General features: G+C 41.4%; 1 protein-coding gene and 1 non-coding gene across 2 annotated transcripts in view; one reads left to right on the plus strand and one right to left on the minus strand.

The window, feature by feature from the left end:
- CLASP1 (cytoplasmic linker associated protein 1) overlaps nt 1-26,610 on the minus strand; it is a 4,127,769-nt gene that overhangs the window by 3,799,317 nt on the left and 301,842 nt on the right. The gene's annotated exons all lie outside the window — the stretch shown is intronic.
- LOC122805131 lies at nt 3,460-3,588 on the plus strand. The gene has a single exon (XR_006365332.1). It is a non-coding gene; the product is annotated as a U4atac minor spliceosomal RNA (small nuclear RNA).

Consider the following 26,610-nt stretch of genomic DNA (forward strand, 5'->3'; position numbering starts at 1 on the left):
GTCAATTATTGCACCCAATTTACAGTCATCTGCGAACTTGGTTAGCCACAGTCCCTCTGCCTTTGCCTGTACTTCGGAGAAATATATACCAAACAGGAGGGGTCCTGGGACTGAGCCCTGTGGGACTCCGCTTGTGATTGGTTTAGAGTCAGACATGGCGCCTGCCACTCTTACCGTGTGGGCTGTGTCTGAGAGCCAATTGGCAACCCATCTTGTGACATAGGGGTTAATATTTAAGCTGGTGAGTTTGTCTATGATTCCTGAGTGTGGGATGGTGTCGAACGCCTTAGCGAGGTCCAGATATGCTGTGTGGACCACCTTCCCTTCATCTATGGCCTTGGTGACTGTTTCGAAGAAGTCGACCAAGTTCAGGAGGCAAGATCTGCCTTTAACAAAGCCGAACTGGGTGGGGCCCAGTGTCTGGAGGTTCCCAATGTCCCTGTTAATGAGCTCCATGACAGTGCGTTCCATGGCTTTGCAGACCAAGCTAGTCAAGCTTATAGGGCGATAGTTCCCAGGATCAGTTGTGGCACCACCTTTGTGGAGTGGTACGACTGTTGCTGTACGCCATTCTTTGGGTACATAGCATGTAGAGAGGCTGAGTTTGAATAGTGATTTGAGATGGGGGGGGTTAGTTCATTTTGAAGCTCGTGTAAGACCCAACCTGGGATAGCATCTGGTCCCATTGATGCTGTGTTTTTGGCCTTTGCAAGGGCTGTCTTTACTTGTGTGTCTGAGATATCTGGAGCGCCACATTCTTCTGGGATGGGTGCTAGCCCCTTTGGTGGAGAGGGAGGGGTGAAGTTTGCACTGAACTTGTCAGCCAGGATGTTGGCAATGTTGGTTGGTTCAGTGTATTTATGGCCATTATGCACTAGCTCGGAGCATATCTGAGATTTTGCCCCTAGACTCGACATAGTTAAAGAAGGCCTTGTGGTTATCCTTAGAGTAAACAAGAAACTTCCCAAACACTGTCTTCCAAGACCACGTGAAAACTCCACTACGAAACGCAGGTTTCGTAGTGGATTTTTCACGTGGTCTTGGAAGACAGTGTTTGGGAAGTTTCTTGTTTATCTGTTTCAAACCATTTTCAAGGCTTGTGTTATCCTTAAAGTCACTGGCTATTTTTCTTTCGAAGTTGACCTTGGATGATTTAATGAGGGAGCACAGTTTTTTTACTGATGTTAATCAGAGATGCCCTTCTTATTTTGGGATTTTGTTCTATCTTGCAGGAGTTTCCTCCTTCTGTTGTAAAGTTTATTTATGGCAGGGGTCCACCAGACTGGTTTCCTCTTTTTTGAAGAGTTGGTCTTGGTTTTACTTGGGATGGCTTGGTCCATGCATTCTTGAAGGTGTTCATAGAATGCACTTGTAAAGGATTCTGCCGATGAGTCATTTTCCATTTGACTGGGAGCTTTGAAACTTCCCACCTCGGTCTTGAGGAGTGTGAAGTTGGCTTTAAAGAAGTTTTTTACCTTGATTTAATTGACAGTGGGGGGGGGGGGGGGTCGGGATGTGGATGTCCAGTGTGATTACTTTGTGGTCTGATCTTACCAATGACGACTTTACCTCAGGTGTGGAACATAGGTTCCCCATGTTGGTGATGACCAGGTCCAGTATGTCATCACCTCTTGTGGGAGTGGTGACCAGCTGTTCAAGGGCAAGTTTATAAACTCAATGAAGCATTGGGCTAGGCATTTGAGCTTGAGTAGTTTTCCCAGTCAATGTTTGGATAGTTGAAGTCACCCAGTAGCATGGTGTTGGGTAGAATCTTCATACTTTCTAATGTTCTCAGGAATGCTGCGTGAGTGGCCTGAAACAAGGTGGGAGATCTGTAGCAAGCTATAAATTGAACAGTCAATTTACCCACTCTCAATTGCACTTGGATGGTCTCAGATTCCACGTGCTGTGCTACTAACCTGGAGGTGTGGGTGTTCTTGATGAATATGGACACACCCCCTCCTTTTGTGTTCCGGTCCTGGTTTTGTGACCTAAAGGTATGGTAGGAGTTACAGCCTGGTAGTGCTGGGGTGCTCTCTGGAGCCTTGAACCAGGTTTCTTGTCACTGCACATAGGTCTATTTCTTCCATACTAAGGAGAGCCTTGAGTGCGTGCATTCTGAGGTTTAGACTTCTGGCGCTGAGCAGCATTACCCTCAGTTTTTGTTTATTACTGTTGTTTATGGAGGGGGGTTTGTCTTTTGAGCCTTGCCTAAAAAAGGCAGTATTTGGGCGGCAAGAGTCTTGGCCAGTATTCCAAAGCCCAGGGGCGACAGGTGCAAGCTATTTCAATATTTAATTTCCTTCAAACTGTGGCTTTATACTGTTATAACATAGCCTGAGGTATACCTTTCAACTTCATAGAATGACCAGATTTTTTCCTTATTTTTGACCTGTTTCTCATAAAGTTGTGTGCTTTTCTTACTAATCTCTAAGGATTTGAGTCGGAAAATAATGGCAGACATTTATAGTTTCAGATTTCATATCCTTCAGAATATTCACGCTATTGCAAAACCTGTTAAGTCAACAAACTAACTTTGCAAGAGCAATATTTAAAATTGTCTGCATTTCAGGGCCTTTGTCCTTGAGTCTTTTTCCAGGTTTCTTGCTCTACGGCGTAGAGAAATATATAGCCTGAGGGTACACGCAAGGAGCATGTAGTCTTTGGACTAAACAGCCTTGAAACGTCTCCTGCTGGTCACATGCCATAGCGCTCAACTTCTTTGATAAGACTATGGAATAGCGTCAGGAAGGCAGTCCAAACTCGGGGATAGCTTTTAAATGTTACTATAATTCACTTCTGTTAATAGTAAAGGTTTTGCATCGACATGAATGTTCTTAACAGTAAAAAGTACGAAACTGTAATATCTGGCATTGCTAACAGACTACAGCCCGGGGGAATACGTGGAAAATGAAAAAGTTTAGATAAAAATCAAGGACGGCCTGTAAATTATCAGTTACACCAGCAGCAGCAGCACTAGCTCGAGTAATAAACTGAGCTCAGTCACGTTAAAAACCTCTCCAGTACTTAAGACTCCATTTAAAAATGAGGGATGCGAACTTCTACTAATAGTAGAATAAGATTAAATGCAAACACAAGCATCCTGGCTCCATTACGACATTACAAAACGCACTAGGAACAAATAAACGTATACAAACAGCGATTGGCAGACGGACTGGAAAAGTGAGGACTTCTGGGTCAGTTTACGTCTGACAGCTTCGAAATGCGTAATTAGCATACTGCGCAAAAGGATCATGGGTATCAACACTGCTATGTTACTTAATTTTTCCGGAGTTACAAATGTATATTTTATTACACTGGATCTACGCAAATGATCTATTAACAAACGGACAGGTTCTAAACCTCGGACGCTGCTGACATAAAAAATGCATTTTAGTGTCTACAATGTTAAACTGTGTGTCTGCGCATAGCCCGAATTACTCACAAAATTCTTATTCAGCCATCTTTATCTTGGGGTAGCGTAGTTATTCAATGAACGTTTAGTGAGAGTAACTCTGCTAACGCCTAACACAACACATCGCATCACCTCGAGTTATAAGCTTGAGTAATGGTGCAATTTTTGGAATAATGTATATCTATATACATTTTTAAACTGCAAAAAAATAAGTTATGGTAAAATTGCATATTAATTGTTTTAGAAGCTTTTTACGTTTCGATACTCTTTGTTAAACTATATTTATCTACACGGATGAATGTTGACACACACAGCTAAATGCTAACAGTACCCGCATACAAAAAAATTAAAACAACCGTTGGTGGCTCACTTAACCATAGAATATATTTTGTCAAATCTAATGGTCTCTAAGCAGCTTGGAAAACGACGGATGTGGCATTTTTACTGTGTAAACTCAATGAGCTCACGGGGCACCAATACACAGCTACAGTTCATTACTCTCAACTTCTTAGTGCAAGAAATCCTAACCAAAGGCAAAAATAATGGATTTCTTTTATAAACTTAGCAAGTTGCTAGAATGACAGAATTTGTGTCAGCGTGCATTTTCTGAAGTCTGAAACTCGGATGCATGTCATTATTTAGTGAATTCAGTCATCAACCATTTGCCAGAATAACACACACTAAGAACAGACCAAAAATAGGAGCCAAAAATCTGGACCCCTAAAAGGTATGAGCTATATGATTACGTGACCTTCCCAGAGTCACACAGTAAGAAAACGGAAGCTAACATAATCAAATCCTAGATTTAAGGATTAACTCCTCATAGCTTTATTAATCCTCTACACTAACTGACAGTCAGTCTGTAACGGACAAGATCAGGAAAGCACAGGTCAAAAGCTCACAGTCACAATGCTCTGTGCTCACTGCCTCACAGTCTTGTCAAGAGTACCAGTGAATTACAGCTGTGTAAACTACTTGCCTAAACAGCTGATCATTTAAGAGATCACTATAACAAACAATTGAGTACAGTCCACCACCTTGGATTTTGAAGCTCGGATGGATTTTTGTCAGCCATCTATTTCATACTGAAGACCAGCTATAGTCTTGCATTTCAAAGAAATTATACAGGTGGCATGAAACTCATGTAAGACTGACATTAGTCCCATCTTTTTTCAGTTATTTAAGTCTGAGGTGTATTTGACGGAAGAAAACATAAAAAAAAAAAAAATACTGCAGTGAAATGTAAGTAGGCAATCGAACTTAAATAAACAGACCACATACTGTGGAACTACAGCTATGTACAAGCCTCATGTCAGGAGTGGAGGAAGAGAAGCGTTACTGCTACTGACCTCTTCTTGAAAATCTATTCGGGTGCCTTACACAAATTTACCACCTTCTTCAGGGAGGCACTCTGCAACAATAAAACAATGTCTGAAAACAATACCAAGCACTACTTACAGTGGATATTAAAAGTTTACACACCCCTGTTAAAATACCAGGTTTTTGTGACATACAAAAATGACACCACAATAAATATCCACTGTACTTCTTCCTGGAAGGTGAAGAGTTACAGGGACCCATGTTATACAGGACTGCCAAACCATATCCAACTCCAGGACGCGTTGCTTAATGTGTGTACAGTAGTCCATGAAGCAGCTTCCAAAACATCACAACAGAAATATTTCAAACCAAGTTGTTGATGCTGCTGCCCTTGAAGAGTAACTTTTACGTGAAGCAAACAAACTAGATGAAAATACTAAAAATATAAAAATAAAAACATCCATATGCCAAATGTATATATACATATATATATATATATATATATATATATATATATATATACACACACACACACACACACTAGGTTCTTCGCTATTTTTTTTTTTTTAACACAAACTAGATGCTTTCCCCTTTATGCTGGTAGTTTAGGATGAATAAAATGGAAGTAGACTAAACTGTGGTTTAAAGGGAATGCAAATCTTGCTTAACTGAGAGATATTAGATGGTCCTAGTTACTCTCATTAGGGGTAACATACAACTACTGACCACGGGATAAGTATGGTCAAGATATAACTAAATGCAATAAGTTATTCTGAGCACAAAAAGGGAAATTAGCTAAGCTTAAAATGGCTGGCAAGGGCATGTATGAAGGCTTGCACATAAGGGCTTGTGAGTGAAACAATTCTTCCAGATGTTACAACTAAGAAAAGTGTTTTACAACACAAACTTTATAAGCTCGATTCCAAGATATACAGTGCAGTACTGTGGAGGACATCTGCCATCTGGCAACTCTTTTCAGTATGTAAACCCCAACTTCACATCCTAGTATCTGAAGGTTGTCATCCCCATGGCACTACCTGTATATCACAGTCATGACAAGGAAAATGCTATCAAGCACAAAGTATATAGAGCAACAATACAAGGATGGACATAGTGTGGAACTGTTCTAAATGACTGCAGTTTGACTTAAAAAAATTAATTACACACACACACCCAACACTTAGTTTGGAATTGTTCCCCAGTATACTTCTCAACTTCTTAGCACATGAAATCTGGACAAAGCCAAAAATAATGGGGGGATAAAGGCCCAAAAACAGGGACAGTTTTTTATATATTGCTTTTATGAACTTAAAAAGTTGTCAGAATGAAAGGTTTTGTGTTGGCATGCATTTTATTAAGTCCGAAAATCAAATGTCTGTCACTATTTAGTAACTTCAATCCTCAGTGACTCATCAGAAGACAAAACACTTTATTGGGAACAGACTAAAAATATGAGGCAAAAATCTGGACAGTTGAGAGGTATGTTCTCCGGGATACAAAGGGGATAACTTAAAACACTGCGGAGCATGGATGTGGCCCTCCTTGTCCCTGAACTAACATCTTGCCTTCCTCATTACAGCTCCGCCTGTATGGCAAAACTGGTACTGCAAGCATTTGGTCTGCACACCTGATACTGCCCTGCAGTAGCAGTTCTGACATACAGGTGGAGATGTTGTTGTGTCACAAACACCCTTTGACTTAATGGGCAATTGTTACATACAAGTTTTATACTGGCATTCAAAAACAATAACTTTCAAAACAGTAAGGTGTAATAAGCCAGATTCACATTATTGAAATCAGGCATAGTGCTGTGAGACTGGTCAATAGCTTACACTGCTTAAGCACTCCCAGAGCCTCCTTTTAACCCAGGCAGGCATGGCGTTACTGCTAGGTGTAGGGTGTTATACCAGGTGCAACTCCAAGTTCACTGAACAACTATGTATTTTATTTTTGCTTCAGGCTTCCTTCTAACTACCAAGCCTCCTCCAGGATGCTCACTTGCACAATTCATTTACCTAAACAAATGTAAATTAAATAAATTTATCCAAGGGCAATAGCCATGCAGCTCATATGTTCCTCTCCAAAATGAAGTGCAAGCAACAAGTGATGTAAACCTCAGAAGGCCCTACCTTCAGCATGATCTCCAGCTTCCATCAGTGACTCTACTGTAGAAATCACACAGTGGGTATGAGCACCCACCCTTTCCATCTTGAGACAGGTGAGCATGCACTGCCTTGACAGCCCTTTCAATCCAGCCCCTCAACACACACACACACACACACACACACACACACACACACACACACACACACACACACACACACACACACACACACACACACGCTCCTGCAGAGTCTGAGCTGCTAATCAAATCTGGAAAGTCTGGGTTAAAGACAGGGTGTTATCCTATGACAAAACTGGTTAGAAATCAGTATGTTCTGTTAGCATGTGGTGGGCATAGCCCCCCTTTCCACAGTTTACACAGAATGTGGAAAATTAATGCAGCTAAGACCAGTAGTCCTTATAAATATATACATGTATACATAGACAAACATATACTTGTGCAGATAAAGCAGGTTCTTCCAAACAAATACAAATTTGTGATCTTTTAAATAAAATCATGATTAACACCTTTAGTCTCATCTTATACTGCTAGGAGATAGCATCTGATATTAAAGTCCCTTCAGATTCCTCTTGGCAGGAATATTTTCTAACTTCTTTTCCACGGTTATTCTTCACATTGGTTGGTACTCTCTCCTAAAGTTGCTGAGCTGGACACTTCATTCCTTTTGCCAAGCGTGAACATTCTTTACCTGGGCTTGGCTCAGCCTTATTTACATTGCCGTCAAATGCTCATTGAAAAATCTGTTCTTACTAATACAGTTATGTTACACTCCACTCATATACTAACTGTACAAATATATTAACCACAGACTACAGTTAAAGAAAAAGTACAGTTTTGTACCTACCATAAATGTAGATGTTAGAGTGTAAGCACTGCTGCAGTCATCACACTTGGGTTATCCTGCCGTCAGGCGGTCCCGCAGTCAGCCAGAGTTCCAAAGTCTTGGTCCGGCGTCGGTTGCTGCCGCCTCCTCCCTGACGTCAGAGCAACAGGGGTATAAAAGATGCAGCCGACGCCATTTTCTTCACTTTTTCTTGCCCCAGATGTCAGGTGCCCTCAAATAGGTAGGCAATTCAAATTGTTAGTAAAAAATACAAAAGAAAGCAAACAACCATTTTTAGTTACCAGCAAATACTCCCCACAGGTAATAAAGGATAGATGCCCTAGGTAAGTACCAGAAAGAAAGAGGGGAAGGAGGGAAGGTAACCTGGACTGCAGCAGTGTTTACACTCGAACATCTACATTTATGGTAGGTACAAAACTGTTCATCGTGCTACACTGCTGCAGTCATCACACTTGGGTGGAGTCCCAAAGCTGAGGTAGGGAGGCTGGATCTATAAAGCATTAGGGGTGGCTATAAGGCCCTGCAGTACAGCAGTGGCGAAGCCAGCTCTGGATTTGGAGTATAAAGGCAAATGGTAATGCTTGGTGAAGGTATGTACAGAACTCCATGTGGCTGCTTCCAAAATATCCTTGGTAGGTACTCCTCTGAGGTAGGCAGTTGAAGTGGCTGTTGCCCTGGTGGAGTGAGATTTGATGCTGCTAGGTACAGGTTTCCCATGGTGGGTATAGCAGAAACGTATATACTGTCCTATCCATTTTGAAATAGTCTGCTTTGAAATGGCTTTTCCCTGTGCTCCTGCAGCATATGCTACCAACAATTGTTCAGTTTTTCTGAAAGCTTTGGTTTTGTCCAAGTAGAAGCGCAACTGTCTGTGAATGTCCACAGAATGTAGTAGTCTCTCCCCTTTGTTCTGTGGTTTTGGATAGAAAGTTGGCAAGTGAATAGTTTGATTTAGAGCCACACTTGATACCACCTTTGGCATAAACGTAGGGTTAGTTCGTAAAGACACCCTGTCCTGGTGGAAGATGAGGAAAGGTTCCACTGCCATTAGTGCCTGTAATTCTGAAACTCTTCGTGCTGATGTTATTGCCAGTAGCAGAGCAGTTTTCCAAGAGATGTATTTTAATTCTGCTGTGTTAGCTGGCTCAAAAGGAGGTAAAGTTAATTTTTCCAAAACAAAGTTGAGGTCCCAAGTTGGTGTGGGTGCTCTATGGGGCGGTCTTATGTTTTTAGCCCCTCTGAAGTATTGTTTGAGCAAAGGATTGGAAAAAATTGGTGGATCCGTGTTGTAATGAGTAGAGACAGCTGAGGCGTGGATCTTGATGGATGAAAAAGAGAGGCCCTTGTCCAGCATCTCAGTTAAGTATTGCAGTATCTGAGGAATGTTTGGGACAAGAGGGTTAAGGCTTTGTGCTTGGTTCCAGGCACAAAATCTCTTCCATTTATCAGAGTATACTTACCTGGTGCTAGGCCTTCTGGCCTCCAGAATGACATCCATAACAGCTTTAAAGAGAGGCATTGCTTGCTTGGCTACAGAATTTTCCATGCAGCTAGATTTAAGGTCTTTAGATGGTTGTGAAGTATCTGTTTGTTGTGCTGTGTCAGCAGCTGTGGGATTTGAGGCAAAATCCAGGGTGGTTCTTGTGTTAAGTTCTTTAAGATTGGGTACCAGTGCTGGCATGGCCAGTCTGGTGCAATCAGGATCATTTTTGGCTCTTCCCGCCTGGCTTTTATGAGTACCTTTGGAAGGAGAGGTAAAGGAGGGAAGGCGTATACTTGTAGTTTTTTCCAGCTGAATGAGAGGGCATCCACTTTCCATGCTTGTGGATGGTAGCTCCTTGTGCAGAATTTCTGTAAATGGCAGTTGTTTGGGGAAGCAAACAGATCTGTGTCCGGGTTCCACCATTTTTGTGTTATCATTCTGAATATTTGTGGGTTCAGTTCCCATTCGTGTGGGTCCATAATGTTTCTGCTTAGGTCGTCTGCCAGTCTTTTTCTCTCCTGGCAGGAATTGTGCTTGCAGATGAACTTGGTAGTTTAGAGCTCTGTTCCACAAGGTCATGGCTTTTCTGTAGAGGGGGTAGGAGTGTGTGCCCCCTTGCTTGTTTATGTACCACATAACTGTGGTGTTGTCGGTCTTTAGTAGTAATTGCCCTGGATGCAGTAGGTCCTTGAAAGCTATAATAGCATTTTGTACAGCTAGCATCTCTTTTTGATTGATGTGGAGATGTCATTGCTCTGTGGGCCACTCACCCTGGACACATTTTCCTGCCATGTGGGCTCCCCAGGCGTAATCCAATGCATCTTTTGTCAGTATTTGCCTGGCTGTGGGTTGAGTGAAAGGCTGTCCCTTGTTGAGGTGACAAGCTTGTGCCCACCATCGAAACTCCTGTTGTAGGCAAGGAATTAGTGGTATAACAGTTTCCAAACTTTGACAGTGTTGAGACCATATGCTCTTTAGGTACCACTGTAGTTTCCTCATATGCAGTCTGGCATATGTAATTAGTAGCATGCAAGATGCCATGTAGCCCAAGGCCTGCAGAATTTTTCTTGCAGGGAGTTGGGTCTTTGTTGCTATTAATTGAAAATATTGAGTCAGTTGTCCTTGCCTGTCTGGCATGAGATAAGCCATCTGGGGCGTTTTGTTCAAGCTGGCACCCAGGAATACTATCTGTTGTGAGGGCACTAGTTTTTATTTCTTTTCGTTTACTGTGTACCCCAGGCAACTTAACTTTTTTACGTACGCCAGATGCTTTAGTAGAATGTCCTTGCTCTCTGCTTGAATCAGGCAGTCGTCCAGGTATGGATAAATCTGAATTCCTTTTTGCCTGCAAAATGCAATTACTGGTGCCAGGCACTTTGTGAAGACCCTGGGCGCAGTAGATAAGCCAAAGGGCAGTGCAGAGAATTGATAATGCATTGAACCAGCTAGAAACCTGAGGTATCTTCTGCAGTTTTGTCTGATAGGGACATGCAGGTATGCCTCTTTGAGGTCCAATGTCACGAGCCAAGCTTTCTTACCCAGCATGGGAAGAAGCTGCTGTAGTGTCATCATCTTGAATTTCGGTACATCCAGGTAAGTGTTTAATGTAGAAAGGTCCAGAATGGGCCTCCAGGCTTTGTCCTTTCTGGGAACCAGAAAGAGTCTTGAGTAAAATCCTTGCCCTTGTTCCTGTGGTGGTACCTTCTGAATAGCTCTCATGTCCATGAGTGTTGTAATTTGTCTTTGAGCCTCTGCCCATTGATTTAGTGGCAGATTTGGCATTCCCTTTAGCCTTGGCAGGGTGTGAAAATGGAACCTGCAGCCTTGGCAGGATGTGAAATTGGAACCTGTAGCCTTGAGATACAATGTTGAGAACCCATTTGTCTTTGGTGATGCAATGCCAGTTGTGATAGAAAAGTGCCAGTTTTCCTCCTAAGGGGGCTGCCAAGAGAGAGCTGTTTGGCAGCTGTAGTGGAAAGTCATTGAGACTGTTTTTTATAAGATTGAGGCCTGTCTTCTCCTTCTTTCTGGCCTGGTGTGCCCCACTGTGGAGGCCTGTAAGGGCCTTGTGTCTGACCTTTACCTCTTGGACGTCTGTATCTGCCCCTTTGAGGTCTGTCTGTGACTGGAAAGGACCAATTCTTTGTAATTCCTGCTAAAACGAGGAGGCTGAACCTGTAAGAAATCTTTCACCGTTTGCATAGATTTTGCCTTATCCTCCATCTTCTTTAATACCTCCTCTGCCTCAACTCCAAACAGCACATCCCGCTGCAAAGGTGCATCCAATAATTTTACCTTAACATGATCTGGTAATGTATGTTCTTTTAACCAAGCATGCCTTCTAATGACAGAGCCTGTAACTGCTGCTCTACAGGAGGCCTCTAAGGAGTCAAACCCACACTGCAAAGTATGTTTTCCCACTTGTTCAGCAGCATGCAATAAATCCTGCATTTCTTTTAAGTTAGGAGGATCTGAGTCTGGAAGCATCTTTTGTTTCAACTGAGACATCAAAAACTGCTGATACTTTAGCATGTGAAACTGGCAATTCAAGGCTCTCATTGCTAAAGTTGCAGACGTATATACCTTCTTTCCCCATCTGTCTAAAGCTCTGGAATCTCTGTCAGAGGGAACTGGGTTTTTTGCTGATGAAGCCTTAATCCATTTGGGTCCCTGAGAAATAGTTTCAGGGTCAGCAACAGGGCTTTTGTACAGGAACTTGAGAGTCAGGGACTCTGTAATATCTATCTGGTTTAACTGGGGCTGGAGGTAAGGAGTCAGAGTTCAAACTGGATTCAGTGTACACATCATCCACAATGTCAAGAACTGGCGGGATAGTAAGGGGTCTGTGTTGAGGCAATAAAAGGAAGTCTCTGAACCTTTTCTTGGATTCTGAATAATCCTGACCTTCCCAATGGAAATGCTCCCTCATGGTATGTAAGGTCTCCCCAAAGGAAAAATCCTCAGGCGGAGAGGCTGACGGAATGGATTCCTCAGCATCAGAATCCTCATAAGGGGGTAAAGAATATCCTAAGTCTGAGGAAGAGTCAGAGGAAATGGACACCTGGTCAGAAGATTCATAGTCTGCATCCTGTCTGGGCCTTTTATCAGGAGGGGGATGGGACCCCCTGATCAGGGTGATTAGGTCCTCGGCCATTTTTAGCATTTGTTTCTTAGGCATGGAAGCCTGTCCTGGAGAGAGTTGTGTCTGTTTCTTTGCTTTAAAGAGGGGCTTAGACTTAACATAGGGTTTAATGGTTAACTGGGCAGGTCTGAAAACACCCTCTGTAACTGTGGATTGCTCAGCTACTTCGATTCCGTCAGTAGGTTTAGGATCGGTAAGCTGAAGGCCTAGTGCATCCGAAGGCCCAGCCAGCTCCACGTGGGAGTCGGATGAGGTCTGTGGTTCTGTGGAAGCGGTCATCAGGGGCTGCGTAGGCCCCTCGCTGAAAACCGGAGACCGGCCTAGAAGAGGCCTCGTCGTCAGTTTTGGGCATCGAATGCCTGTCCTTGTCCTTTTTATGCACTGTGGTAGTCAGAATTTCCGACGGCATAGTGTAATTGAATTTTCTACCAAAAAGTCGGGCAAAATCAAACCGACGTTTAATAGTGCACTCGTTAAACCTAGCACAAAACAGACAACCAGTGACGTTGTGGTCAGGGCCTAGGCATGGAATACAATAGGAGTGGAAATCCTTATGAGGTATTTACTTCCCACAAGAAATACAGTTATTAACGTTTACTGACATCGGTCTGAGGCAAGAAAAAAAGTTTCCCCAACAGGGTACTTAGCTTTTTTAGAAGACTTCGGTTCTGGATTAGGAATGAAAATCTCAGGAGTAGGCCGACTGGCACTTGCGAACTGCTTCTGCTTCGGGCACCGCGCGGCAAGAAAGACGGAAGAAAATGGCGTCTGCTGCATCTTTTATACCCGTCGCACTGACGTCAGGGAGGAGGCGACAGCAACTGACGCCGGACCAAGACTTTGGAACTCTGGCCGACTGCGGGACTGCCTGACGGCAGGATAACCCAAGTGTGATGACTGCAGCAGTGTAAAGTACAGTTTTGTACCTACCATAAATGTAGATGTCCGAATTGGATAGCATCTGCAGTCATAACAACTGGGTTGTCCTGTCGTCAGGCAGCCCTTCAGTCGGCCGGATTCCAAAGTCCGGGTCCGGCTTCGGCTGATGTCGCACTTCACCCGACGTCATCTCTGTTGGTCTTCGGGTATAAAAGCATCAGCCGACGCCATTTTCTTCAGTGTTTCTTGCCCCAGATGCCAGAAGCCCTATAGAAGGCTAAAAATTTTGGATAGATGCCAATGTTTCCAAAAGATAGAGGTAAACACAAAAATAAGCATGTATGTACATAAATACAAACAAATACACCATGAAAGAAATCCCCACTAGCTAGCTATTAGAAGGGTAAACACCCTAGGAGTACCACAGAGGGGAAGGAGGGAGGGTAATCCTGACTGCAGATGCTATCCAATTCAGACATCTACATTTATGGTAGGTACAAAACTGTACTATGTCCTTCATGGATGCATCTGCAGTCATAACAACTGGGTAGAATACCATAGCCAACTAGGGAGGAGGATAAAAGTAGATTATGGTGTGTTTAGGATCCCTTGCAGAACAGCAGTGGCAAACCCTGCTCGGGATCTGGAATATAGAGGTAAATTATAATGCTTGGCAAATGTATGCACGGAGGTCCAAGTAGCCGCCTCAATAATGTCTTTGGTAGCCATTCCTCGTAAGAAGGCTGTGGTAGTGGCTGTTGCCCTTGTAGAATGAGGTCTTATGTTCTGTGGAATTGGCTTTCCATGGAAGGAGTAACAGAATCGTATGCAATTTCCTATCCATTTGGAGATTGTCTGTTTGGAAATAGCTTTTCCTTCCCTTCCTGTTGCATAGGCTACGAAAAGTTGGTCAGTCTTTCTGCTATTTTTTGTTCTGTCCAAGTAGTAGCGTAGCTGTCTATGTACATCCAAGGTATGCAGTATTCTTTCCCCTCTGTTTTGTGGGTTGGGAAAGAAGGTAGGTAGGTGGATTGCCTGGTTTAAAGACACTCTGGATACCACCTTAGGCATAAATGTAGGATTAGTCCTCATGGACACTCTATCTTGGTGGAAGATTAGAAAGGGTTGCACTGCCATTAAGGCCTGTAGTTCTGAAACCCTCCTTGCTGAAGTAATTGCCAGTAGGAAAGCAGTTTTCCATGACAGGTGTTGTAGGTCTGCTGTTGCTGCTGGTTCAAAAGGTGATAGTGTCAATTTTTCTAGCACAAAGTTCAAGTCCCAAGCTGGCAATGGTGGTTTCCTTGGAGGTTTTACATTCTTGATTCCTCTGAGGAACTGCCTGAGCAAAGGGTGTGAAAAACAGGTGGATCAAAGCTGTATTCTGCTGAAATAGCTGATGCATGAATCTTGATGGAGGAGTAGGACAGGCCTGAATGAAGTAGTTCGGCCAGATACTCCAGAATGTTAGGCATATCTATGTTTGATACATCTTTTCCTCTTTCAGAACTCCAAATGACAAACCTTTTCCATTTCCCAGCATAATTCCTTCTAGTTGAAGGCCTGCATGCTTCAAGAATAATGTCTTTAACTCTTTGTGAAAGTTCTGTATTAGCAGCTGCTATGTGATGTTCCATGCAGTCAGTTGCAGCGTTTTTAGGTTTGGATGCATGGTGCTGAAGTTGTTCTGAGTTAGCATCAAAGGCATCAGGGGTATTGGCCACATATTGTTCAGAGAAATGCTCCTCAGCAGTGGGTACCAATGCTGTCTTGGCCAGTTGGAGCTATCAGGATTATCCTTGGACGTTCCTCCTTGATTTTTAGTAGTACTTTGTGTATCAAGGGAAGAGGTGGGCATGCATATGCTGTTAGGCCTTTCCAGCTGAAGGAGAGCGAGTCCACTTTCCATGCTAGTGGGTGGAATGTCCTTGTGCAGAATTTTTGAGCTGGTGATTGAGAGGTGATGCGAATAGATCTATCTGAGGCATTCCCCATTTCTTGAGATGGTCTTGAAGATATCCGGGTGCAGCTGCCATTCGTGGGCATCCGATGTGGTCCTGCTTAACATATCTGCTAGAGAGTTTTCTTTTCCTGGCACAAATATTGCCTGTAACTGGATGTTGTAACTGAGTGCCAGGGTCCACAGCTCCAAAGTCATTCTGCATAGGGGGTAAGAATGAGTGCCTCCCTGTTTGTTGATGTACCACATGACTGTGGTGTTGTCTGTCCTTATCATCAAGTGGTCCTCCTTGAGAAATGGTCTGAACTTTTGGATTGCCAGTTTTACTGCCAGCATTTCTTTTAGGTTGATGTGCAGGTGAAGTTGGTCCTGTGTCCACAATCCTTACGCATTTGTCCAGCATATGCCCCCATCCTAGGTCTGAAGCATCTGTTGTGATGGTCTGGCTTGCTTGACCCTTGCGAAAGGGCAGGCCTGGGTTTGACTGGCATGCCTGAGCCCACCATAGGAACTCCTGTTTTAAGCATGGTATTAGTGGGATTTCCGTTTCTAGGCTGTGTCTGTGTTGGGACCATAAATTCTTTAGGTACCACTGTAGTTTTCTCATATGTAGTCTGGCAAATGGAACCAAGATTATGCATGATGCCATGAAACCCAAGGCCTGCAGTACCTTTCTTGCTGTTAACTTGTTCAGTTTTGTTAGTGCCAAGAAGTAAAGAGTAGTTCTTTTTGTTTTTCTGTAGTTAGGAATGCCATTTGTCTTACTGTGTCCAATTCCGCTCCCAGGAAAGTCCTTGTCTGGGATGGTATCAGTCTTGACTTTTGTAAATTGACTGTGTATCCCAGTGCTTGAAGCAAGTAAATGACCCTTTGTAAATCTGTTGTCAGTTTGCTTCTGTTGTCTCCTTGTATCAGGCAGTCGTCCAGGTATGGATAAATTTGAATTCCTGTAGTCTGCAATGGGCGATTACTGATGCCAGGCATTTTGTGAATACTCTGGGCGCAGTAGATAAGCCAAAGGGCAATGCTGAGAATTGATAGTGCTCTGATCCTGCAAGAAATCTGAGGTATCTTCTGCAGATTGGTCGAATGGGGACGTGCAGGTATGCCTCCTTGAGATCTAGAGTTACCAGCCAACACTCCTTGCCCAGCATGGGAAGAAGTTGCTGTAGGGTCAGCATTTTGAATTTTGGGACAATGATGTAAGTATTCAGGGTGGACAGGTCTAGAATTGGTCTCCAACTTTTTCCTTTCTTGGAACTAGGAATAGTCTGGAGTAGAACCCCTTTCCTTGCTCTGCTGTTGGCACTTTCTCCACAGCTCTCATGTTTGCTAACTCCATTATCTGTTGTAGAGCCTCTGTCTTTTGATTTGGAGGTAGATTTGGCATTCCTCTTTTGTCTGGTAAAGTGTGGAAGTGGAACCGGTAACCTTGATCTATGGTTCGTAAAATCCACTTGTCCTTTGTTATGTGGTGCCAGTTTTTGAAAATAAGGTTAGCTTTCCGCCTAGAGGAGCTGCTATTTGTTCCTGGTAGGCGGGTTTAGGATTAAGTCACTGTGGCTGTGTTGATGTAGTGGCAGGTGTTAGTCTGTGCCTCTGTTGTTACCTTGCCACTGTCGTCCTCTGTAGGCACCTCCTCTGGATTGGTTTCTGCCTCTGGAACGTCTATTCCTGCCCCTTTGAGGTCTTGTGGAGTCAGGAAAGGACCAATTTTTGGCAGGCCAGTTCCTGCTAAACCTTGGGGGTTGAACCTGCAAGAAATCTTTAACTGTCTGGACTGATTTTGCCTTTTCTTCCATTTTCTTCATAACCTGCTGGGCAGGTGTACCAAACAAACTTGTTTTATCCATAGGAGCATTTAGCAATTTAGATTTAACATGATCCGGTAAAGCTTGCTCCTTTAGCCATGCATGCCTTCTAATTACAGTGCCAGTCATGGCTGATCTAAATGAAGCCTCCAGTGCATCATAGCCACATTTTAAAGAATGGTTACTAACTTGCTGTATGTTATTTACCATTTCTAATACATATTTCTTATCAAGAGATTCATCAGTGGTTAGCTGTTTAGTTAACTGATGAAGCATAAACTCTTGGTATTGTATCATGTGAAACTGACAGTTTAAAGCTCTAGCTGAGAGAGTGGCTGAAGTGTAAACCTTTTACCCCATCTGTCTAATGACCTTGCTTCCCTTTCAGAAGGAACAGGGTTTTTAGCTATGGTGTGACTACTGCCTTGGGACCCTGGGAAATAGTTTGGGTCTGCAAGAGGGCCTTGTAAAGGTGGTGATGAGTATCTGGCACCCTGTAAAATCTGTCTGGTTTGGCAGGGGCTGGGGTAAAGAATCTGGAGCGGAGCAGACATCATTGAAAGCATCATCCACCACAGAGAACAGGAGGTATAGCTAAGGGCCTGTGCTGTGGAAGGTGCAAAAGGTCCTAAGTCTTTTCCTGGAGTCTGAAAAATCCTGTTGCTGCCATTGGAACTGTTCTCGCATGGCATGCAAGGTTTCCCCAAAGGAGAATTCTTCTGGTGGGGAAGCAGCTGGAATGGATTCTTCAGCATCAGAATCTTCAAAATTGGAGAAAGGAGCCTCTGGCTGGTCAGTTATGTCTGATTCATCAGCAGAATCATCAGAGGACACTGGCTCATGGGGCTCTGCCCTAGGTCTCTTCTCTGGGGCTGAGAGGCCCTGTCTGGGTGAGATTGAGATCCTCTAATTAATGAAATTAAATCTTCTGCCAAAGTAAGCATTTGAGAACTGGAAGAGGGCCTGGTTGGGGGGGGTTTAACAGGCACTGTTTTAGTAGTCTTGGCTGCTTTAGCCCTGGCGAAGGCCTTAATGGACATGGCTGCTGGAGGCCTAGCAGCACCACGTGCTGGGGTAGAGACATCCAAGGGAATGGTGTCTGATAAGTCAGTGGTAAGCACCGTAATGGGTAAAATTTCTGAGGCCGATTCAAGAGTGTTAGCAGGGACCTCAGTTGTAGACATAGATTCAGCTGTATTTTGATCAGTTTTCTCGGTTTCGGCCAAAACCGAGACACTCGCGGTTTGCTTAACCATGGTTTCGGCCGAAACCGCGGACCGCGAGTGTCGGTCTTTTTCTTTGCGTTTTTTGGCAGAATGCGTAGTCGGAGGATCCGACGGCATAACGTACGCAAAATCAGAACCGAAAAACTGTTCTGCAAACTCCGACCGACGTCTAAGCGTTCGTCGGTTGAAAGAAGCACAGGACGAACAGGCTGCTACGTCGTGGGCTGGGCCTAAGCAAGGCAGGCAGTAAGAGTGGAAATCTTTATGAGGTATTTGTTTCCCACAGGTTAAACAATTATTAACTTTTTCTGACATCGGCTGAGGCAAGAAAGAGTCCCCAACGGGGTACTTAGCGATCCGACCGACCGGCACTTGCGAACAGCTTCTGCTTCGGGCACCACGCGGCAAGAAAGACTGAAGAAAATGGCGTCGGCTGATGCTTTTATACCCGAAGACCAACAGAGATGACGTCGGGTGAAGTGCGACATCAGCCGAAGCCGGACCCGGACTTTGGAATCCGGCCGACTGAAGGGCTGCCTGACGACAGGACAACCCAGTTGTTATGACTGCAGATGCATCCATGAAGGACATCAAGATGAACATCAACACTTATTTACACATTTTATTGGGATCACAAACATTACTTACCCCACCAATTGCAGATATTTGGATCACTTTTACTCTTAACTTGTAAAAAATCTCCAGTCTATACTACATGACCCCCCCCCCCACTTTGAAACCCTCAGGCTTCATGCCCAGTGAATAGCGTAGATGCCCTCACTAGACTATCCTCACTGTGGTGAATTGAGCCAGCTTGGAATTTTGCATACATCCTAAATGGATGAAGTGAGAAGGTCCACTGACAGAAATCTGCGGCTGCTATTTGTGAGATCACATGGGAGATGTGGCACAACAATTACCAATGTTGACTCTCTGTAACAAGTAAATAGCAATAAGATGGTACCTTTCTTTCCTTAAATACTAAACACTCCACCTCAACTGTGAAATGTTTTATCTTAGCCTTTTACTATTTATTCTTTGCTGACCAGGTTAGTTCCACTAAGCTAGTAGCCTCTTTTCAGGGGAAACCCAAAACGGTACATACACTACTAGAAGAAATTTGGCCAGGGCACTGGGGTAATTTCCCCTACTCTTTTGAGTACAGGGACGCGATTTGATAAAACACTTTAGTTTCCATTCCGAGTGCAACGGTGTCTCGGAAAAAACAGGAGGAGAGTGAAACAAGGATGGAGTGTTCAGAGCATAGCAATAACACTAAAAAAAGTGATGTTAGAAAAAAAACAAATGCTTATGTTGACGAAGTTAAGTGTCTGGAAACAGAGGGAAAAGGCAGTCAAGCCATTGCTGGAAGGTAGTCATGAATGTAAGGAAGTGGAGAAAGCGTCTGAGCTTTCTCAGAGAGAGAACAACAGAGAGGAGAATCTGTTAATGGACTCTGAAGAGGTATTTCAATAAAATCTCTTCAGAGATGGAAGAGGCAACACAGAGATTTATTGTTACAACCCTCCAATCGGGAGGGCTGCGGGACCTGGAATTAGTAAATGTTAGTGAACTTAAAGTGGTAATGATATTTTGTGAGGAGACTTAATGGGGAAGATACAGAGAGGATGTTACACAGATCGAGAACAGCAACTCGTATGCTGAGATGTTAAAGTCTGGAATGGAGGCCAGGGTAATCCTATGGGCTAGGCTTGTAAAGGCTCCAGGGCCATTAGCCTAGTACACACCTATGAACCTATGAGAAAGAAGGAAAAAAGGCAGTAAATATAGGAAGAAAAGATTTTTAAGGTACAAATTTAGAGAGAGTGAAATGGACAGATGCAAGGTATGGGACGAAATAATGCCTTTAGGAGTAAAAGCATGAGGTAAAGGCGTTTATTCATACAAATAGAGACATTTTGTGACATTATTTTTGAGACTGGCCAAGTAACGGAAAAATTTTTTTAGGAGAGTATGAAAAAAAAAAAGAAAAGACTGTTCCTTGGAACTCTTATGCATTCAAAGCATTTCAGAGAGACTAAGAAAAAATTACCATTCACTTCAGGATCGCGTTTGAAAACTACCTTAAATTCATAGATTATTACTAGGCTAATTGCCCTCATGGACCATTTTAAGCCTAGTCAATTACCACCTGTGAGAATCAAACCCTGAAACTTGTGTTTCTAAGTTAAACACTTTAACCATTACGCCACCCCCAAAGACATGTTTTTTGTGTGGGAAAGATGATCATTTGATAATTGTGAAAAAAGGAAATGTTTTGGGTGTGGAAATACAGGACATGATATAAGAAAATGTAAGAAAATAGGACACTTGGGGATAGAATATAAATGTAAAGTAACAGAAGTAGAACAAGAGACAGTAGAAACCTTAACAGAACAGAATCAAGAGAGTGAGGATATAGAAATAAAGAAAAAAAAATAGAGTATGCAAATAGAATGTGAAGTAGTACATAATTTGGAAAATGAACTACAAGGAGAGGAGGAAGAGTTTGGACTGAGTGATAGTGAAGACATAAAATGGAATGAAACCAAAAAGAAATTCAGTACTTGTAAAAGTTCGACACAGTAAAAGGAAAACTGTAGAAGGAAAAAATGAAAGGGAAAGGTTAAATGTAATATTAAAAAGTTAGCAGCATGTGGAAAATACTTGCATTAAATGTTAACAGTTTAAAGAATGTTATAAGAAAAATAAGCATCCGTGAACAGTGCAAGAAGCAGGAAAGTGACATTATTACATTAGAAGATACTAGGATTTTAACAAAACAAGAGAACAATTGGAAATGTGGTGTGGAAAAACATAATACCTGGGGAAGAGAGATGTGTTCAGGAAGAATTATTTTGCATAAGGAGACAATAAATATTTTGGATTTTACTTTTATTACTGTAGGCTGAACTATGACTCTTGGTGCAAGATGGGGAGATCAGGTATTTGGAATTACATCGATTTATGCATTTGTCACAAAAAAAAAAAAGAAATGCTTGAAGATATAATTCAATATGTAGGAGTAAACATGGATATATATAACTTGTTTTTTAAAGTATTAAATGAATGGCTGAAAAAGGGGGTTCAGCATAAAGGACTGTGTAGTGGTAAATGCATATGGAAGAAAGGTGACAAGTATGAAATACAAAATTGGAGACCTATATTCTTAACACTGATTACAAGATTTTTATGAAAAGTTTGCAAAACAGAATGGAAAGCAAGTTAAGACTATAAATAAAAATAGTTATGGTATAAAAGGTAAAAAGTACAGGATTTATTGTTGGTGATTAGAGAATTAGTGGATGACATTCTACATAAGAAGGTTCAAGCAAAACAAATGGTGGGTGATTTAAATAAAGCCTTTGATTCAATTCTACATAGCACCCTATGGAAAATATTTGATACCTATAACAGAAGTAACAAGATACAATAAAGTTTGTATTACAGCCTACAGGTTAAATATAGTCAAGATACTAATTGGCTTAGTAAGGAAATTGCCCTTGAAAAGAGTATAAGGCAAGGTTGCCCTTTGAGTAGTAGTATTTTACTTTGAACATATAATTACTGAAGGTATAAATATTCCGATTATGTTATCATATGTGGATATTATTTCTGTCACATGAAATCAGAAAGTAATGGCTAATGTGATAAATTATTTACAGAAATTTATAAAAAACATTTTTTTTGTTTTTGTTTTTTGTTTTTATAAAGAAAGATAAAAGTCAAAGTTTAGGTTATGAATGTATGTTAGGAGGCATTAAATTTAATATCATAGGAATAACTACACTTGGATTAACTCTTGGGAAAAAGAAAATGTGAGCTATATGAGAGGAAAAATAAAAGTTTATGGAAACCACATGCATGTTTTGGAAGACCTTTAGATTATCCTTTAAGAAAAAAGCTACTTTATATATTACATTTACATTCAATTGCAGATCAAGATTAAATCCAGAATTTTATAAGTTAAAAAAGAATGTGGTTTGGGGTTGATAAATCCTATACTGTATGTAGCCTCTTTATACTTGTAAGAAGTATTAAAAAGTTTGAAGGATAATAATAGGATGATTTTTTTGAGTTGTAAGAGAAGGAAATTATATGAGAATGAGGCAATGAATAATTATCAAGACAAAAGCTTACTTTAAAAAATAAAAAATAATGAAACTGTAGATTAGAGAAAGTTATGGCATCATAATATTTTGGAAAAGTTTTTTTTTTTACATTTATCCTTGGAAGGAGGTGTGCAAAAAGGGGCTACAATTAAGGCAAGAATGGAAAGATATAAAAGTATGTGGGCATGTCAAGATGCTTTATGGCGATTAATGATAAAGAAATTACCAGTAAAAGCAAATGTGCCTTACAAATGCAAGAATAATCTAAACTGTATATATTGTAAGCAATTTGAAACCACTGAAGACTAAGTTGGAAAATAATTGAATCATTAAGGAAAATGAAACAGCTGAAATATTTTGAAAATTATACCGACAAGTCTTAAAACACATATGATTGAGTATGGATATCATGGGGATAAGCTGAAAAGTTATGTTAATAAACTTGATAAAAAGATGTTTTCTATAACCTGGATAATATGGAATCAAAGAAAGAAGGAAATTATGTTCAATGAAAAGTGGGATCTAGCAAAGATGTTAAAAAAATAAGATTTTGGCTGTGGAAAGTGGAGTGGGGATCCCATGCAGAAACATGAGTAAGTAAAAGGAAATGTGATATTTAAAGTATGTGTTTATAAAAAAAATGTAAAAGTCTGTGATTAATATATACATCGTAAATAAGATAAATTGTATATATTGTGAAGGCTGCCAGTCCAGCTAGCTGGAATTTTGTAAATAATTCTATGTTATTTGCGAATAGTGCTATAATTTGTATGCTTGTCTTACAAATGTAAGAAAACTATATGTTATGTATATAAACTACTGGTGCAGAAGTGTGTATTGAACTGTATGTTATGTACTGAGCTTCAAGAGTGTAACCACAGTGTACCCTGCTGGAAAAGAGCAGAAATGTGTATAAACTATATGACTAAGCAAATGTATGTTTTGATGGTAAAGGCTGGAACATACAGAGTTAACTTGGAAACCCTCAAGAAAAGCAAAGAGTTTTACAATGGTGTTTATCTCAGCTAGGAGATAGAATGTCTACAGCTAGGAGTTCTTTTTATTGTCTGGAAACAGAAATAATTTTAACTGTTTTGCGGCTTCCAGTTCTAGGCAAACTTCTGAGAGACAATTTCCGCCATAGAGGTGCTAAATTTTTTAGTTTCTGTTAGCTTGGGAATTGAAAGCAGAGGCGACAAATAATGATGTAATCTGAGATAACCCAGCAGTAATGTTTGACAGTAATTTAAGAACCATCTCAGAGAGGGAGTCTGTGCATTTTGTATTTGTCTTTGGACCTAGAAACATTTGGGTTTATATCACATCATCGAAAGAAGAAAACATCGAATCACATTAACATCGAACTTACTTCATCAAACCATGAAAACATCGAAATTATGTGAATGGCAGTTCCGTTTCCTCACTGTAGTACACTGAAGTGCAATCTCGTAAGTGGTATATTTAAGTGGCAGGGTGTGTGAGGGGTGCAGTGGGTCTTGTCCCCTGCATGGAGCAATTTCTTTTTGATCTGCACTCCCCTTTTTTTTTCCAATTTTGATATTTACGGTTCGATAAGTTTGATGTTAAGCGATTTGATGTTTTCTTCTTTCAATGATGTGAAATAAACCCGAAACATTCACCCAGCACTTCGGCCTATGTGGTGCTGTGTAAGTACGACTTAGATCATAGCATCTCTCTTGGAAATGGATAGGAATTTAGTAAGATTAGTTTAGAGTTTTTCTGCATTTATGTGAGACTGTCCTGCAATATTATTTTAAAATATTTACTGTGATTCTGAACACTGTTGTCACTGTATTGAGTTACTGAGTATTGTCTTATTCTTTTATTATTTATTACTAAATATATTTATACCTTTTAATTGCAGCTGGTTTGTTTAGAGATATTTAAGCTCTTAGAGTACTTACATATGTATTTGGTGATACTGTGTAGGCTACTCCTAAACAGCCTTAAAGGTCTTGGACACACTTACCATTTGGATAATAGTAAAATTACACAGTAGAATTGGTCACCCTTTGTGAAAGCCTTATAGTAGCTGATAAGTAGTGGCTGGTGGCAGCTGGTACTACTGTACAGTCTGGGCAAAAGGGGGAATAGCTAGTGAACCTGTGCCAGCCGTCCCCAGGAGTGTCTGTGTGTTTGTATACAAATCAAATCTCAAAGTGTGTGTGTGTGTGTGTTTGTGTCAGCTGCTTGGGTAGGGACACGAAGCACTGGTTGGACAGAGAGGGTGCTGGAGGTTTTGGCTTGACCACTCGGCAGAGAGCTGAACCCTATAGCTGTGCCAGTAGTGAGTCTTATTGGGTATCTGGAGAGAGGGAGAATCCAGCCCCAGAATGAATGTGATCTCTGTGTGCTTTTAAGGGAAATTGTACTTTACTGAGTGCGTATTTGTCATCCTCCCAATGTGCATGTCCCTCACTGGTGTTAGTGGTGAGGATTGAGGCTCCTTGATTACTGGGCCAGTGCAGAGGTATCACATATTGCAAATAAAAATTATACATAATGTAAATAAGATAAACAACCCTCACTCTTTTCAAAAGGTGCCATGGAATCTTACATCCACCTGAGCCACCACAGACTAAAAATACATGAGGTCTGGGTTTAATGTCTCCTCTGAAGGACAGGGGCTCAAGTAATAAACTGTGTGCTCCTTCCCATCCCAGAGATGAGAGCATGGCCAAAACTACCTCTGAAACATTTGTGTATACTATAAATGGTTTACTAAATTGATGATGGCAGTACCAGCTGAGCATAGTCTTTTTTTTTTTTTTTTTTTTTTTTTTTTAAGACTTCTGAAAGCATTATCTGCCTTTATTTGTCCGTATTACTTTTAGAGGCACATTTCTTTCCTAAACTTGAGACTTGCTACTGTTGTGAAGTGAGGTACTAACTGCTTGTATTACTTAGCCAACCCCAAGAAAGTCCTTACTTATGCTTCAGTACAAAGAATGATCCAGTTCCCCATGGCCTACTGCTGCTTCTTTTCAGAATGGCTATTCCTTGGCCTACACATACCCCAACTCTCCACTTCTGTCATACCCACTTTGCTTTTAGAAGCATTACTCTACACTTTACCAAATGGGAATTCCAGTCTTCATATTGAGTATCATCATCCAAATAAGCAGCAGAACACTGACTGTGGAAGTTTTACAACTGGATCCACGAAATGATGCAGGGGTACTATGCAACCCACAGGCCAGAACAGTATACTAAAACAAGCTGTTAAGGGGTGGGAAAGGCAGTTTTCATTCTAGCTTCATCTGCTAAGGGAATTTGTTAATACCCCTTCATCGTACCTTATTCTTCCTATTCTCAATACTAATTCATCTACCCTAGTCATGGGTTAACTATCAAATCTGAAGATGCTGTTCGACCTCTGGAATCCACAGGTTTTGGAAACAATAACTATGGGGCTTCTTCCATTCACTTTCAGACTCCTATACCAGCCCCATCTTGAGTATCATTTTTACTTCTTCTTGCACTGCATACCTCTGTGACGGACGTATTCTACAAGCTTTGAAACCGATCTTCTCTCCTGATCTATTCTCAACAAGGTGTTTAATCAAATCTGATTAGTCTGGGGTAATTCTGAAAACACAACTTTGCCTTTAAGGCTAGCTTTGACAATTGGATGGGCAGACAAATTTACAATAGGGTTATCCTGTACAGCCCTGCTTGACATAGAAGGCATGACTATGAAGTGCTTGTAAAGAGCGTCAAGGACTTAAGTCTAATTAAAGGCACACATGGCTAGGAATCTTACCGTCCCTATGACCTAGTATTTTTCCTGTTTCTACACCCTTGTTCTTTAACAGAAAATTGTACCTCTGGCTTCTGCAGTTTGGATACCATATCATCTATCTGAACCGTAGGCAACACATTCTGTTCTCTTTCTTTACAAGAGTCACTAATATCTGTTGTTAAACTAACAAGGTTTATATTTCCCTTACACAGGAAAAACTAGGAATTGTGGGGACAATACATACAAGAGAGGAATAAGGTTTAAAACGCAATAGTTAAATGAGCTATGTAATGTTTGACTGAAAAAGATTGTGTAGATTATTAGTGATGTATAATGTTTGCAACTGGGAGTGCCTCAGTATGGTTTGTGATGTAAAGTGCTTGCAACTAGGATTGTATCGGTGTGGTCTGTTTTCATTTACATAAACGTATGACTGCCTATGTCGTGAGTGATGGTTTAATAAAGATGTTTCTTGTTTAAAAAAAGTGAGAAACTGCATAATTTATGTAATGTTGTTTAAGTTATATGATACA

This window comes from Protopterus annectens, chromosome 6.part0, assembly GCF_019279795.1.
Source record: "Protopterus annectens isolate FY-2018-M chromosome 6.part0, PAN1.0, whole genome shotgun sequence".
Taxonomy (NCBI): domain Eukaryota; kingdom Metazoa; phylum Chordata; order Ceratodontiformes; family Protopteridae; genus Protopterus; species Protopterus annectens.